Below are 15,748 nucleotides of genomic sequence, written 5' to 3'. Positions count from 1 at the left end.
GGAAGATAAAATGGTGGAAATAACTTCTGAAGAGCAAAATAAAGTAAAAAGAATGAAAAGAACTGAGGATAGTCTCAGAGACCTCTGGGACAATATCAAATGAACCAACATTCAAATTATATGGATTCAAGAAGAGAAAAAGAAAGGGTATGAGAAAAATTTTGAAGAGATTATAGTTGAAAATTTCCCCAACATGGAAAAGGAAATAGTCAAGTCCACAGAGTCCCATACAGGATAAACCCAAGGAGAAGCATGCCAAGACACATACTAATCAAACTAACAAAGACTAAACACAAAGAAAGACTATTAAAAGCAGCAAGGGAAAAGCAACAAGTAGCATACAAGGGAAACCCCATACGTTTAACAGCTGATCTTTCAGCAGAAACTCCACAGGCCGGAAGGGAGTGGCAGGATATATTTAAAGTACTGAAAGGGAAAAATCAACAACAAAGATTATTGTACCCAGCAAGGACCTCATTCAAAATTGATGGAGAAATAAAAAGCTTTTCAGACAAGCAAAAGTTAAGAGAATTTGGTACCACCAAATCAGCTTTACAACAAATGTTAAACAGACTTATATAGTCAAGAAATACAAGAGAAGAAAAAAGATCTACAAAATCAACCCCAAACAATTAAGAAAATGAAAATAGGAACATATATATCAATAATTACTTTAAATGTAAATGGGTTAAATGCTTCAACAAAAAGATACAGACTGGCTGAATGGATACAAAAGCAAGATCCATATATATGCTGTCTACAAGAAACCCACTTCAGACCTAAAGACACATATAGACTGAAAGTGAGAGGATGAGAAAATATATTCCATGCAAATGGGAAGAAAGCTGGAGTAGCAATCCTCATATCAGACAAAATAGACCTTAAAATCAAGAAGATTACAAGAGATAAGGAATGACACTACATAATGATCAAGGGATCAATCTAAGAGGAAGACATAACAATTGTAAATATCTATGAACCCAACATAGGAGCACCTCAATACATAAGACAAACACTATCATACATAAAAGGAGAAATTGGCAGTAACACAATAATAGTAGGAGACTTTAACACCCCACTCACACCAATGGACAGATCATCAAAACATAAAATTAATGAGGAAACACAAGTCTTAAATGCTACATTAGATGAGATGTATCTCATTGATATCTTCAGGACGTTCCATCCAAATGTAGAAGAATACACCTTCTTCTCAAGTGCAGATGGAACATTCTCCAGGATAGACCATAACTTGGGTCACAAATCAAACCTCAGTAAATTTAAGAAAATTGAAATGATATCAAACATATTTTCTGACCACAACACTATGAGACTAGATATCAATTACAAGAAAAAAACTGTAAGAAACACAAACATGTGGAGGTTAAACAATCCTTTCTAAATCACCAACAGGTTACTGAAGAAATAAAAAGTGAAATCAAAAAATTTCTAGAAACAAATGGCAATGAAAACATGACAACTCAAAACCTATGGGATGCAGCAAAAGCGGCCCTACGAGGGAAGTTTATAGTAATACAAACCTACCTCAGGAAACAAGAAAAACAATGAATAGACAATCTAACTTTACACCTAAAATGACTGGAAAAAGAAGAATAACCCCCCCAAATTAGTATAAGGAAAGAAATCATAAAGGTCTGAGCAGAAATAAATGAAAAAGAAATGAAAGACACAATAGTAACGATTAATAAAACTAAAAGCTGGTTCTTTGAGAAGATAAACAAAATTGACAAAACTTTGGCCAGAGTCATCAAGAAAAAAATTGAGAAGAATCAAATCAACAAAATTAGAAATGAAAAAGAAGAGGTTACAATAGACAATGCAGAAATATAAAGGATTCTAAGAGACTATTATGAACAACTATATGGCAATAAGATGGATAACCTGAAAGAAATGGACAGATTCTTAGAAAAGTTCAATCTTCCAAGACTGAACCAGGAAGAAATAGAAATTATGAACAACCCAATTACAAGCACGGAAATTGAAGCTGTCATTGAAAATCTCCCAAAAAACAAAAGCTCGGGACCAGATGGCTTCACAGGAGAATTCTATCAAATGTTAGAGACGAGATAATGCCTATCCTTCTAAAACTCTTTCAAAAAGTTACAGAGGAAGGAACACTTCCAAACTCATTCTACAAGGCCACCATCACCCTGATACCAAAACCAAAGATAAAACACACAAATAAAACACTATAGGCCAATATCACTGATGAACATAGATGCAAAAATCCTCAACCAAATTTTAGCAAAGAGAATTCAGCAACACATCAAAAATCTCATACACCATGAACAAGTTCGGTTTATTCCAGGGATGCAAGGATTCTTCAATATACACAAATCAATGTGATACACCATATTAACAAAATGAAAGATAAAAACCATATGATAATAGATTCAGAAAAAGCCTTTGACAAAATTCAGCATGCATTTATGATTAAAACTTTTCAAAAAATGGGCATAGAAGGATGCTACCTCAACATAGTCAAGGCCATATATGATAAGCCAACAGCAAACATTATTCTCAATGGTGAAGAACTGAAAGCATTCCCCCTAAGATCAGGAACAAAACAAGGGTTTCCACTTTCACCACTATCATTCAACATAGTTCTGGAAGTCCTAGCTACAGTAATCAGAAAAGAAAAAGAAATAAAAGGAATCCAGATTGGAAAAGAAGAAATAAAGTTCTTACTGTTTGCAGATGAATGACACTGTACATAGAAAACTCTAAAGATAGTATCAGAAAATTACTAGAGCTAATTAGTGAATTTAACAAAGTTGCAGGATACAAAATCAGTATACAGAAATCACTTGCATTTCTATATACTAACAATGAAAATCAGAAAGAGAAATTAAGGAATCAATCCCATTCACCAGTGCAACAAAAAGAATTAAATATCTAGGAATAATCTTACCTAAGGAGACAAAAGAACTGTACACAGAAAATTATTAGACTAATGAAAGAAATCAAAGATGACATAAACAGATGGAGAGATATTCCATGTTCCTTGGTAGGAAAAATCAATGTTGTGAAAATGACTATACTACCAAATGCAGTTGACAGATTAAATGTGATCCTATCAAACTACCAATGACATTTTTCACAGAATTAGAACAAAAAATTTCACAATTCATATGGAAACACAAAAGACCCTGAATAGCCAAACCAGTCTTGAGAAGGAAGAATGGAGATGGAGGAATCAACCTTCCTGACTTCAGATTATGCTACAAAGCTATGGTCATCAAGAGAGTATGGTACTGGCACAAAAACAGAAATATAGACCAATGGAACAAGATAGAAAGCCCAGAAATAAACACATGCATCTATGGGTACCTTATTTTTGATGAATGAGGCAAGAATATACAATGGGGCAAAGACAGCCTCTTCAATCAATGGTGCTGGAAAAACTGGACAGCTATGTGTAAGAGAATGAAATTAGAACATTTCCTAACACCATACACAAAGATAAACTAAAAATGGATTAAAGATCTAAATGTAAGACCAGAGACTATAAAACTCTTAGAGGAAAACATAGGTAGAACACTGGATGACATAAATCAAAGCAAGATCCTCTATGACCCACCTCCTAGAGTGATGGAAATAAAAACAAAAGTAAACAACTGGGACCTGATTAAACTTAATGGCTTTTGCACAGCAAAGGAAACACTAAGCAAGGTGAAAAGACAACCCTCAGAATAGGAGAAAATAATAGCAAATGAAACAACTGACAAAGGATTACTTTCCAAAATATACAAGCAGCTCATACAACTCATACCAGGAAAACAAACAACCCAATCAAAAAGTGGGGAAAAGACCCACACAGACATTTCTCCAAAGGAGACATACAGATGGCTAACAAACACATGAATAGATGCTCAACGTCACTCATGCAAATCAAATCAAAACCACAATGAGATATCACCTCACACCAGTCAGAATGGCCCTCATCAAAGAGTCTACAAACAATAAATGCTGGAGAGGGTGTGGAGAAAAGGGAACACTCTTGCACTATTGGTGGGAATGTTAATTGATAACAGCCACAATGGAAGACAGTATGGAGATTCCTTGAAAAACTAGGAATAAAATCACCATATGACCCAGCAACCCCACTCCTGGGCATATACCCTGAGGAAACCAAAATGGAAAAAGACACATGTATCCCATTATTCATTGTAGCACTATTTACAATAGCTAGAACATGGAAGCAACCTAGATGTCCATTGACAGATGAATGGATAAAGAAGTCGTGGTATACATACACAATGGAATATTACTTATCCATAAAAAGGAATGCCTTTGAGTCAGTTCTGATGAGGTGGATGAACCTAGAACCTATTATACAGAGTTAAGTAAGTCAGAAAGAAGAAGATATATATCATATCCTAATGCATATATACAGCATCTAGAAAAATGATACTGAAGAATTTACGTACAGGGCAGCAATGGAGAAACAGACATAGAGAATAGACTTATGGACATGGGGAGAGGGGAGGAGAGAGTGAGATGTATGGAAAGAGTAACATGGAAACTTACATTACCATATGTAAAATAGATAGTCAACAGGAATTTGCTGTATGGCTCAGGAAACTCAAACAGAGGCTCTGTATCAACCTAGAGGGGTGGGATGGGAAGAGAGATGGGAGGGAAGTTCTAAAGGGAGGAGATATATGTATACCTATGGCTGATTCATATTGAGGCTTGACAGAAAACAACAAAATTCTGTAAAGCAATTATCCTTCAATAAAAAATAAATTTTTAAAAAATGTTTGTACAAAGTACTGGTTAGGTCACACTTGGACTAGTGTGTGTACTGCTGGTTAAACTACCTCAAGAAAGTGATAAAGAAACTAGAGAGTTTCCAGGGAAGGCAGGTGATAGGGCTGAAGTCCCTGGAGATTCCAGGTAAAGGATATTTTGAAGAAAGTTTTCCTGCAGGGTGTCATATATGAATCTGTCTCATGAAGTCATCAGGTCTTCCCAGGTGGCTCAACATTAAAGAATTTTACTACAGTGTGGGAACTGCAAGAGACATGGGTTCAATCCCTGGGTGGGAAGATCCCCTGGAGGAGGGCATGGCAACCCACTCCAGTATTCTTACCTGGGAAATCTCAAGGACAGAGGAACCTGGCAGGCTACAGTACATAGGGAAGTACAGAGTCAGACACGACTGGAGCGACTTAGCACACACATAACATCATCACTCTGCTTTGCATCCAGCAGTGAGTCTGGAATTCTTTTAATCTGATTTTTTTAGATTGATATCAAAGGATTGCTTTGGAAATGAGTGAATTTTCTTTATGTTTGAACCTCCACAGCATGAATGCATTTATGTCCTTCAACTATGCAATCATGGTATTGCCTTTAAATTCTAGGACTTGTCCTCTCGATATTTCTGTCCTGGGGATGCTATCTGTGGCATCTCATGACAGTGTTGCAAGTGAAATGACCTCACAAAGAGATTCACTTCTTACATTATTAATTCAACACCTTCAGATGCCTGGAGACAAAGGTAAAGATAGAGCCATTATTTGAACATGCAGCCTCTGAGCCATGAGCAATTTTAGAAATCACACAATCCTTCTCGCTTCTTAATCCTCTCATTTTTTATGACTTAAACAAGGGTGCCTTCCCTGGTGGCTCAGACAGTAAAGAATCTGCCTGCAATGCAGGAGACCCAGGTTCAATCCCTAGGTCAGGAAGATTCCCTGGAGAAGGAAATGGCAACCCACTCCAGTATTCTTGCCTGGAGAATTCCATGGACAGAGGAGCCTGGCGGGCTACAGTCCATGGGGTTGAAAGGAGTTGGACGCAATTGAATGACTAACAGTGAACAAGCAAGGGTGCCAAACACATTTTGTCAACGTTAAGATCAAATTTAATTTCACTGATTCTTAAGCCAGTCTTATGTTTGTTTTCTTTTTTGTTTGTTTGTTTGGTTTTGTTGTTTTCTTAAACCACTATATCGTATACCTCAAATGTGACCAGAGAGCTATTTAAAGAGAACACTGCTATGGGCTGGATGTATGTGCCTTCCAAAAATTAATACCTGGAAGCCTAAATCTCCTATATGATGGTGTTTGTAGATAAGGCCTTTAGGAGTGAACTGGGTTTAGAGGAAGTTCTCAAGGTGGAGCCCCCATGATGGGATTTGTGAAGTGAAGTCGATCAGTCCTGTCCGGACTCTTTGTGACCCTGTGGACTGTAGCCCACCAGGCTCCTCCGTCCATGGGATTCTCCAGGCAAGAATACTGGAGTGGGTTGCCATTTCCTTCTCCAGGGGATCTTCCGGACCCAGGGATCAAACCCAGGTCTCCTGCATTGCAGGCAGACGCCTTAACCTCTGAGCCACCAGGGCAGACCCCTGATGGGATTAGTGCCCTGTTAAGAAGAAATCAAAGCTCTCTCTCCTTCAAATGAGCCTCATATGAGCAAGAAGGCTGCTGTCTCCAAGCCAAAAAGTGGGCTCCCACCAAGATACCAAATCTGCTGGCACCTTGATCTTGGACTTCCCAGCCTTCAGACTTTGAAAAATAAATATTTGTTGTTTAAGCCACCCAGTCTATGGTTTTTTTGTTTTTTGTTTTTTGCTCTAGTATCCTGAACTGAGTAAGGCAAATATTGTTTTAATTTAATCACTAGCTGGAGAAGAGGAAGAATGTCACTTCACCCTCCGTAGACTGCTTTCACTTCTTTGTCTCTCCTTATTCCCTGTTTCTAGTCTCTACAACCAAACACCAGCAAATCCAACACAGATATGAGCAGGACCACCTGACTGCTCTCAGCACAGGCCGGCAGAGCAAAGCAGGATAAGATTAGGTCTGAGATCTCTGTCATCTACCGTCAACACAATCATGTGGGCTTGAGCAATATTTGGGTCAAGGTAATTGTCTGGAGAATCTATTAATTGCACTGGTTAATGGATAATTATCAACTCATACCCATATGCTCTCTCTCTTTTTTTTTGTCCCCTACTGGAAAACATAACACAGCAACAATTTTTCCATTTAATATCCTAATAGACTTGCCTTATCTTGTGTTTCTCTGGGAATTTGTTCAACCAAGACTTCACTGATATAGAGCTGTTGTTTAAATTGAAAAATCGCAATGCCTTCCCCAACAACCTTGATACAAGTCTTATCTGTGCATGAAAGTGACAAAAACATATCTTTTTGTTGAGCCAGTGTGGGGACAAGCTAAGCCACATTGACATGTTACTTTAAATCTAGGACTAGGAAGAGAAGGCTGGTCCTTTCTTGGGGTTTACCTGATTATAAACACAAATGATATGAATGTGTGACTCTGCCACTTCTCTCTGGAACCTATCAGCAGTGTAAAAGGGGAGTGCACTATATTTTTTTAGGAAAGGTGTAGCTTTCGCATTTAGGTTAAAGCAGGAAGACGATGATGAAATCTGGAGAGTTTTTATGTAGGCTTCATGTCAACGTCTTGTATCAATTACACATTTATAGAAGCATCTCTAATGTATTTTATGAATTCATAGACTCTGTGTTGTGGTTGCCAGAGTTAAGCAGCAAGGTAATGAAAGAATATATTTGGAAGAGCCATTGAAACTGAGCAGGATCCTGTGGGGCCCCTGGGCACAAAGCCTTTCTGTGCCCCCTGTTTTTTCATTATAAAAAATGGACTTCATTCAACCTTCATGACCTTCCCTGAGTTCCAGTGGGCAGGTTCAAACATTTGCTAATTAGAAAAGGGATGGGATGCTGAGACAGAGGAGGGAGGAACTATCAGGAAACACATCAAGAAGTGTGTAGCCTTGGGACAAGGTCCTGGTCATACACATATACCCCCCAGGGGCATACATAACAATATCTTTGAGCAGTTTTGCAGCTACTAAAATCCCCACTGAGTGAGAGGAGTTAACTGTATGTGGCCCACAAGCACATTGATCCCAAACCAGTTGGAAGCAGAAGGTTGATGATGCCGAGTCCTATCTATTCTACCAACCAATCAGAAGAATGTCTGTGAGTTGATCACGCCCTCTTTGAACCATTTCTATAAAACTCCTCACTACCCCCCTAGGTTGGGACACAGTTTTGAGGGCAATAACCTGCTGTGGCCCCCTGTGACTGGCAAAGCAATAAAGTTAATCTTTTTCTACTTCACCCAAAACTCTTATCAGTGAAAGTATTAGTCGCTCAGTCACGTCCAACTCTTTGTAACCCCACAGACTGTAGTAGCCCACCAGGTTCCTCTGTCCATGGAATTCTCCAGGCAAGAACACTGGATTGGGTTGCCATTTCCTTCTCCAGTGCATGAAAGTGAAAAGTGAAAGTGAAGTCGCTCAGTCGTGTCCGACCCTCAGTGACCCCATGGACTGCAGCCTTCCAGGCTCCTCTGTCCATGGGATTTTCCAGGCAAGAGTACTGGAGTGGGTTGCCATTGCCTTCTCCAGGGGATCTTCCCAACCCGGGGATCAAACCCGGGTCTGCTGCACTGCAGGCAGATTCTTTACCATCTGAGCCCCCGGGGAAGCCCCAAAATTCTTATCTCCTAGATTTAATTTGGTGTTGGGGTACCGAGGCCAGAGTCTGCTCCACCATCCTATTCAATTAAACAGAAGTTTTAAGTATTACATTTCTTATCATCAATAAATGCAACACCTTAAGCCAAAACACATCACACAGATGAATATCTTTTCTGAAGGAGAAGCCAGTTCCTTTAGTTTAAGAAATGCCTAGATATGTCATAGCTAGTTGAATCTCTTGCTCATCTTCCATTGTCATGTTCTTTATTACATGTAATTGGAGAAATAGTAAGGCCCGCACAGTGTGGAGGGAGGGTGGGGCCATGTCTGTGCCAGTGTGTGTGTGAGTGAGTATACCTGCAGATGAAAGAGGAGAGAAGGAGGGATGATATGGGTAGATATTCAGGGTATAAATGGCTAAGTTTCTAGACCACAGGGTATCTACAGTTGGATGAGAAAAGCTCCTCAGAGAATTACAGCTGCTTCACAGCAGTGACACTTGCTGATAGATGCACCAGGAGCGTACCATTTCCTGATAAATCATTTCACAGAAGCCTATTCCCTAGGTGGGCTAGTAAGAACTGATTACTGGAACTTACAAGAACCAGAGAAAGATCATCCAATATATTTTAGGGTCTCAGTCTCTCAGCCTCATAAAAATAAAAAATAAATTAAAAAAAAAAAAAAAGTTTGATCTCTGCAACAGAAGGAGACATAGGGCCAAGTATAGGTAGTTTGCTTCATTCACATGCAGGGTGAGCTGGGCTGGCAATAAATGCATTATTATGAGGTACTCTGAGATGTCTTTAATCTGTTTTTAAAAAGTACATACACCTATACTATTGTTTTGTAGTACTTCTTTTCAGCAGCCAAATTATCCCCAAGAAGGTTGGCTCGCTGGTTTATTTCTATGTACAAGAATGAAATTTATCTGTGTGTAAGAGAATATACTCGCTGACCTTTACATGATATAAAGAAGCACTATGAATCTTAGTTCCTAATCACTCACCCTTCAGCTTGTCCTCGGCCCACGAGGCACTGGTAAAACGCTAGCCATAAGGAAAGAAAATTTTAAGAAGTAAGGAAGTGACAGTAACTGAAGACACCAGGTGCCTGTCGGCAAAGTTAGAGGATTTCATACACAGCTGTTCATGGTGGCAGAATTAAATGCTTTCATAGCTTCAGAACCTTGTCTTTGCTAAATTTCCTTTTTTTTTTTTTTTGCCTCCTGGGATTCAATTCATAGCCTGTCAGCATAACATTGTCTTTTACTTATCAGGAAAAAAGGTAAAGCTTCTTTGAGGGGATCAGTATTAAATAAGATGGTCTTACTCAGACATAGAAGTAAATTCCACACATCTCCCCAGGGCTCAGGACCAAAGTACTTGCAGATATGATGTCCTTCACTCTGGAGAGTCACAGTCTTCAGGACAGGAGCCAGAAATTGCAGAATGAAACAGTGGTTGTGGGGAAGTTAACGTGATGGTGCCAGTCATACTCTCTCGCCCCACACTCTCAGGCCCTCTCTCCCCTTGTTCTGTAAACAATGACTTTGAACGGTTATGTAACTGAGATCATGAAGCTGAGCTCACGTATAGCACTGCGCATGCGCGTCCCCGAGATACTCGCTTGGCCACGGGCTACTTTTGTTCTCTAAGTATATATAAGCTTCACCTGGAAAAGCCCTGGATAGTTGTTGTATGCAGTTATGTTGTGTTGTTATGTCATGTCTGCTGCTATGGCTGCTGCACCAGACAAGAGAGAATAAACGCATCTGCAGTTCTCACGGATCCTCGAATTTTCTTTCAGCCTTTTACCTCATGCTTTGTCTGCCACGGGTTCAGCCGAACAGTGAGCACAACGAGATGTAGCAAGACAGTTGGCAACAACAAGACAGTCGACAAGACCGTGGTCAAACAACCACGTCAATCAAATGCATAGTTTTATTTACTTGCATCATCTTTAATTCACATAGTAAATATTTGCAGGCACATATTCTACCCATTTTGCACGTTAGTAAACTGAGTCTTCGAGAGGTTACTTTATTTTCTCAGGGTCACCCAGCTTGTGAATAAATGCCAATGTCAGGATTTGGTTACTGGACTCAGATGGTTAAGGATCTGCCCACAATGGGCGAGACTGGGTTCAATCTCCAGGTAGCGAAGAGCCCCTGGAGAAGGAAATGGCCACCCACTCCAGTATTCTTGCCTGAAGAATACCATAGACAGAGGATCCATGGGGTCACAAAAAGTTGGGCACAACTGAGCGACTAACGTTAACTAGCTAATTGATTCTAAATTTTTCCCTTGATTCACCAAGCTTCTGAAAGGTCAAGCTTGAGAGAAGGGAACTGTTTTTATCCAAAATCATTTAGCAAGAGCTTTCCTCCTAACACTTGTGTGATGACCTCTTGTAGAAAATTCTGCTAGTATTATGGGACTAACACCTGTGCCAAAGCAGTGTCATGGAAGAAAAAAAATGACATAGCACAAGGAAATTGTAATATGTATATAGCAGACACACACACAAAGGCAACAGAGGATCAGGAAAAAAATAGATTAACTCTGCTTTGGATGACTAAGCTTACTCACGAGAAAGGTTTGAATTTAGTTATGCCTTGAAGGAAATCCTCACAGATGTGGAGAAGGGGAACAGTATGGCTGAAAAAGAAAAATGAAGCTAAACTCTGAGCAAAAGTGTAGGGCAAAGTCTGGGAGTTTCATGACTCAAATGAATGAGAGTACGGAAGGGTAAAAGGATACAAATTCCAAAATTCAGAAATTTGTATTTGATTCTGCACACAAAAGGGGCGTTTGAATTTTTCTAAAAAGAAATTTGGTAGCATTGTTTTACAGATTATGAGGATAGTCTGGCCCCTGGATGCAGAAGGCAGAATTTTAAAGTCTTTAGGTTCTGGGGTGAGTACATAGAGTGTGATGGAAATAAGAATATCTGAGGGTAGCGCTGACATATATACACTACCATGTGTAAAAGATAGCTAATGGGAAGCTGCTGTAGAGCACAAGGAACCCAACCCAGCGCTCTGTGATGACCTCAGGGGTGGGAAGTGGGGGTGGGGTGGGAGGGAGATTAAGAGGGAGGGGATATATGTTTACATATCACTGATTCACTTTGTTGCGCAGCAGAAACTGGCACAACATGTAAAGCAATTATACTTCAATAAAAAAAATAATAAATGTTTAAAAGGTCCTTATAGTAAAAAAAAATCTGGAAAACATATTTCCATCTGAAAGCCCTGAGATTTGAAAAGAGTAGCTGAGTGCATGGCCCATATGCCTGACCCTAAATGCTAATTAGTAGCAAGCCCAGGTGGTACCAATTCAATCAGCATCTCCATCCCTTGGGCTAAAGGTGACGGTTGTTAGGAGAGGAATGGACTGGTTGTATCTGCTCCACAGCAAACAGTGAACACTGCCTCCACCAAGCAAGCTGTGAATAAGCCTTACAAGATTCTGCAGGACGGTGGAGTGGAGCTTTATCTCAACTGTGAAGGTAAGCCTCAGGCTGACATCAGCTTATAAAAGGCGAGAATCTGGAAAAGACACATCCATACTCTTAAACCCACGCTCTTTCTTCATACAGACCTCCTAAATACACTCGGCAAAAAGGCCAGCATTGTTTCTAAAAAGTGGCTTCCTGTGGCCACAGTCAAACACTAGATAAACTGAATATTTGCCTCTACATGTTATGACTACAGTCATTTAGGTCTGAAATCATTTAAAGCAGACAAACCCAAATGCTGCATCATTATAATTTTTTTTTTTTTTTTTTTTCAGAAAGCTCTAAGGATGCAGGTGGACATACCAAGAAGCTAATGAGGTTTAAGGTTCAGTGCTCCTGACTTGCAGGACACTTTGTGAGGCATGAGAAACAGCCTGAAAACATGTAAAATCTGTGGAATTTGTAGGCTTTTGTAATTTTGAGTTGTAATTTACTGTGATTTTTTTCCTGTCTAAATAAAAACTTGCCCTTATTTTTAAAATTCTATTTTATAAAGAGGGCCTCCCCAAATATTATAAGCTACCCCTCCATGGTTTCCTTACCTTGGGTCATGTAACTTCCTGATGTACTTTCCAAGCTAAATTGGTTGAAAATAGAAGCCCAGCTAACTAAATGATTTTACTCACTAAATATAATTACAGGTTTCCCCACTATTGGAAGGTGGAATGTTCCTATGAACCCTTTCATAAGCCCAAATGGTGCAAAGAAAAGAAGCAATTACCTTAGGACACTTCTTGCTAATGACACACAAAATAAATCGAGATAAAGCCCAGATGCTCACAGACACCGGTTCAAAGCATTGGTGGCTAGATGCTGGGATGCTGAGTATAGTTCTGGGGAAGGAGTTTGTGGGGCCGCCCTACCTGCTTGGGGTGCCCGCTGCCTCTATAGCACCTTACTGCAAAACAAACACTGAACACTATTTTCAATTTTCACCTTTTTTTTTTTTTTTTCATAAAAGCACAAATCCTCCTCTGATTTCTTTCAGTTAGAGAAAACAGGTACTAATACTGGTTTTTTGTAAAAGCAAAGTGGTGTAAAGTGAACTTTCCAAAAGCAGGGGCTACCTATATGATTTCCAGTCTCTTAACTGTTAGAGGTCATATGCATGCATGTGTACTCAGTAGCCCAGTGGTGTCAGACTCTTTGTGACCCCCGTGGACTGTAGCCCACCAGACTCCTCTGTCCTTGGGATTCTCCCAGCAAGAATATTGGAGTGGGTTGTCATTTCCTCCTCCAGGGGATCTTCCTGACACAGGGATGGAACCCACGTCTCTTGCATTGGCAAGTGGATTCTTTACCCATCATTGAGTTGGCTTTGTAATATTTATCTTGCAGCCATTTATGTCAGCAGTTGACAAAAAAGCCAGTTGTTTTTTAAGGCCAATCCCTCCTGCCAAAAATCTACATAATCTTCATATAAGAGAAGGCCACACCTTTTTCTTCTCTGTGGTAAGTGACATGCATCCATTTTATCCAAGAGTGATTTCAGGTTATTAAGGAACAGGTTAAAGAACAGAGGTTGAAACACACATCCCCATTTTGAATTACTGAAAATTTAATGCTTATCTGACATAGCTGGTCTAGTATTATGACAAAGGTCTTATATAAACAATGATAATTCAGTAACTAGAGTTTATATTGAGCTACAGCAGTTTACCTGGCAACAATTGATGTCTGCAGAGACAAAGGAAATGGAAAGGTCATTAACAGCCAGAGCCTAGTTTCTTCCAGGAGATTTCTATGTATGGTGATAAATAGTACATGGGGAGTCCACTGCAGTTTAACCGTACATCAAACTTGTTTCCCCTTTGTGCAGAACCTCAGCCTTAGAATGAGCAACACAGTGATCAATAAGAGAATTGGCCAAGGTTTTATATTGAATGCTTAATGAGATAATGGCAGCTGATTAGGGGAAAAGTTGGCTTATTTAAAAACAAACCGAAAAATTCTTATTTACAACTAAAACTGATAAATTCTACAATGGATTCTGGCAAACCAGGGGATGTTTGTGGAATTGTTCAAGGTAAGTAAATTCATGAGGCTGTGTGTCCATCAACCATGAAGAATAGTATTTGGACAGGTACAGGAGCAGGAAATCAACTCCATGTTTTTGTTTGTTTGTTTTCTTCTAATAATGTACATAAACAAATACTGTCAATATCTGGTCGGAAAGTGGCTTTAGCTTTATGAAGCTCGGCCTGCCTTTGAAGCTTGGGGAAGCCAGCTCCTCTGTGCCATTAGATCCTGGCACCTTTACGTTACTCTCATCCCAGATCTGTCAGTCACGTGAAGTCAGGCTTTGCCGCATGTTGTGATTGGACCTGAGGTTTGTGTTTCAGCGATTTATAATAAAATTTAAATAGAAGAAAAATCCTAGAGGTGTTCTTAATACTTTGCAGTGTTGTTATGTCAGACACAACTGAGGACTGAACTGAACTGAACTGACTTCATAAACTTGACTCTGTCTAGAGCAAAGTCTCCTGCTGACTGCTGTGTTCTGAGGGTAGGCCTGATTTTAGGGTATGAGCAGTCTATTGATACTGAGTTGGAGCGGAAGTCTTATTTTCAAGGACCTGAAGGAGACTTTACAGGCTAATAATATTTATTGCAGTTCTTCCCAATTATAAAAGTGTTGTGTTCCTCTTAAAAACATCTGTTTTTTTTTTTCATTGTAATTTTCCCTATTCCTACTTCATAGTTAACTTGAGATTCTGATTCAATAGGTATAAGGTGGGACTAGGACATCTGTGATTTTAATAAATTCTCCAGGTGATCCTGGGGTGATTCTTGCCAATGTTGAGAACCAATTATGAATTATAGATGGTGTCTTTTTTTTGTTATATCCTTGTTAACAAAGTTGTTACATTGCTAACAAAATATTTTATGAGTGTGTTCTCATGTCATTAACATCTCTTTGAGAGTATGATTTTCAGTGTTTTCATGGTTTCCTGTCATAGAAATGGACCATAAAGTTTAAAACATTTTGTAATTTTAATATTTAAAGTTATTTTAATTTAGCTCTTACAGATTATGTAGCAGGAAACTTTTCTATATATAAACATGTCAAACCTTCTGATACGTTTTTTCAGATAGATTTTTAGAAGTAATAGTACAGACCAAAAGATTTGCTTTCATTAAGGCTTTAAGGAATGTTGCTATTTTCCAGAAAAGCATGATGATAATTTATACTAGTAGCTATCATATTGCTTTTGTGACCTCACTCCACTAGTTTTAAATGTTATAATTATTTTTATCATTGCTAATTTGACAGCTGAAAACTGTTATCTCCTTGTATTCTTAATTTGCATATATTTGAATATAGAGATGGTAAACATTTTTTTTCCTATGTTTATGGAAATCTTTGGTAATCTTTCTTTGTAATCTTTCTTGGTAATCTTTATTTAATGGATTGTCTGTTTCTCAAGGAAGAGTTAAAGGTCCTCACTTAACTACAGAACATGGAGAGATTTTGAAATTCCCCCAGGACATCAAAATCTTCTCCTTCCTCTAACCTCTCAAGTCTAACTAAAGTGTGCACATGGGTTCCAGTCAGCTATACCAAGGTTACAACTTAAGGGAGGGGTCTCCAATCCAGCATATTTGTTCTCAGGGTCAAAGAAGACAGGAGGGAATCAACTTCGTTGTCAGTATCCTTCCCTTGACCTCATGTTGCCATAGGCAGGAGAGAAGTCCCCCTTTCCGGCTCTGTGTGGGGCT

The 15,748-nt window shown here is 39.1% G+C and overlaps 3 long non-coding RNA genes across 5 annotated transcripts in view; 2 read left to right on the top strand and 1 right to left on the bottom strand.

Annotated features, from left to right (window-relative positions):
- Positions 1-11,098, bottom strand: part of LOC123331022 — a 38,334-nt gene extending 27,236 nt beyond the window's left edge. Inside the window, exon 1 of the long non-coding RNA XR_006547431.2 lies at positions 9,839-11,098. This is a non-coding gene — a long non-coding RNA (uncharacterized LOC123331022). The remainder of the gene's footprint in view (positions 1-9,838) is intronic.
- Positions 11,099-11,284: 186 nt separating this feature from the next.
- Positions 11,285-12,500, top strand: LOC123331017. 2 transcript variants are annotated; one of them, XR_006640403.1, is made up of 3 exons: positions 11,285-11,424; positions 11,926-12,019; positions 12,304-12,500. It is a non-coding gene; the product is annotated as an uncharacterized LOC123331017 (long non-coding RNA). The 2 variants fall into 2 exon arrangements; XR_006547407.2 differs by lacking the exon at positions 11,285-11,424 and having other exon boundaries at positions 11,615-12,019.
- Positions 12,501-13,281: 781 nt separating this feature from the next.
- Positions 13,282-15,748, top strand: part of LOC123465238 — a 91,833-nt gene continuing 89,366 nt past the window's right edge. For both annotated transcript variants that reach the window (XR_006640401.1, XR_006640400.1), the window contains exon 1: positions 13,282-13,480. This is a non-coding gene — a long non-coding RNA (uncharacterized LOC123465238). The remainder of the gene's footprint in view (positions 13,481-15,748) is intronic.

The sequence above is a fragment of the Bubalus bubalis genome, chromosome 1, assembly GCF_019923935.1.
Source record: "Bubalus bubalis isolate 160015118507 breed Murrah chromosome 1, NDDB_SH_1, whole genome shotgun sequence".
Taxonomy (NCBI): Eukaryota; Metazoa; Chordata; class Mammalia; order Artiodactyla; family Bovidae; genus Bubalus; species Bubalus bubalis.
The sequence above is the reverse complement of the archived record's forward strand: the minus strand, read 5'-3'. Positions and strand labels throughout refer to the sequence as shown.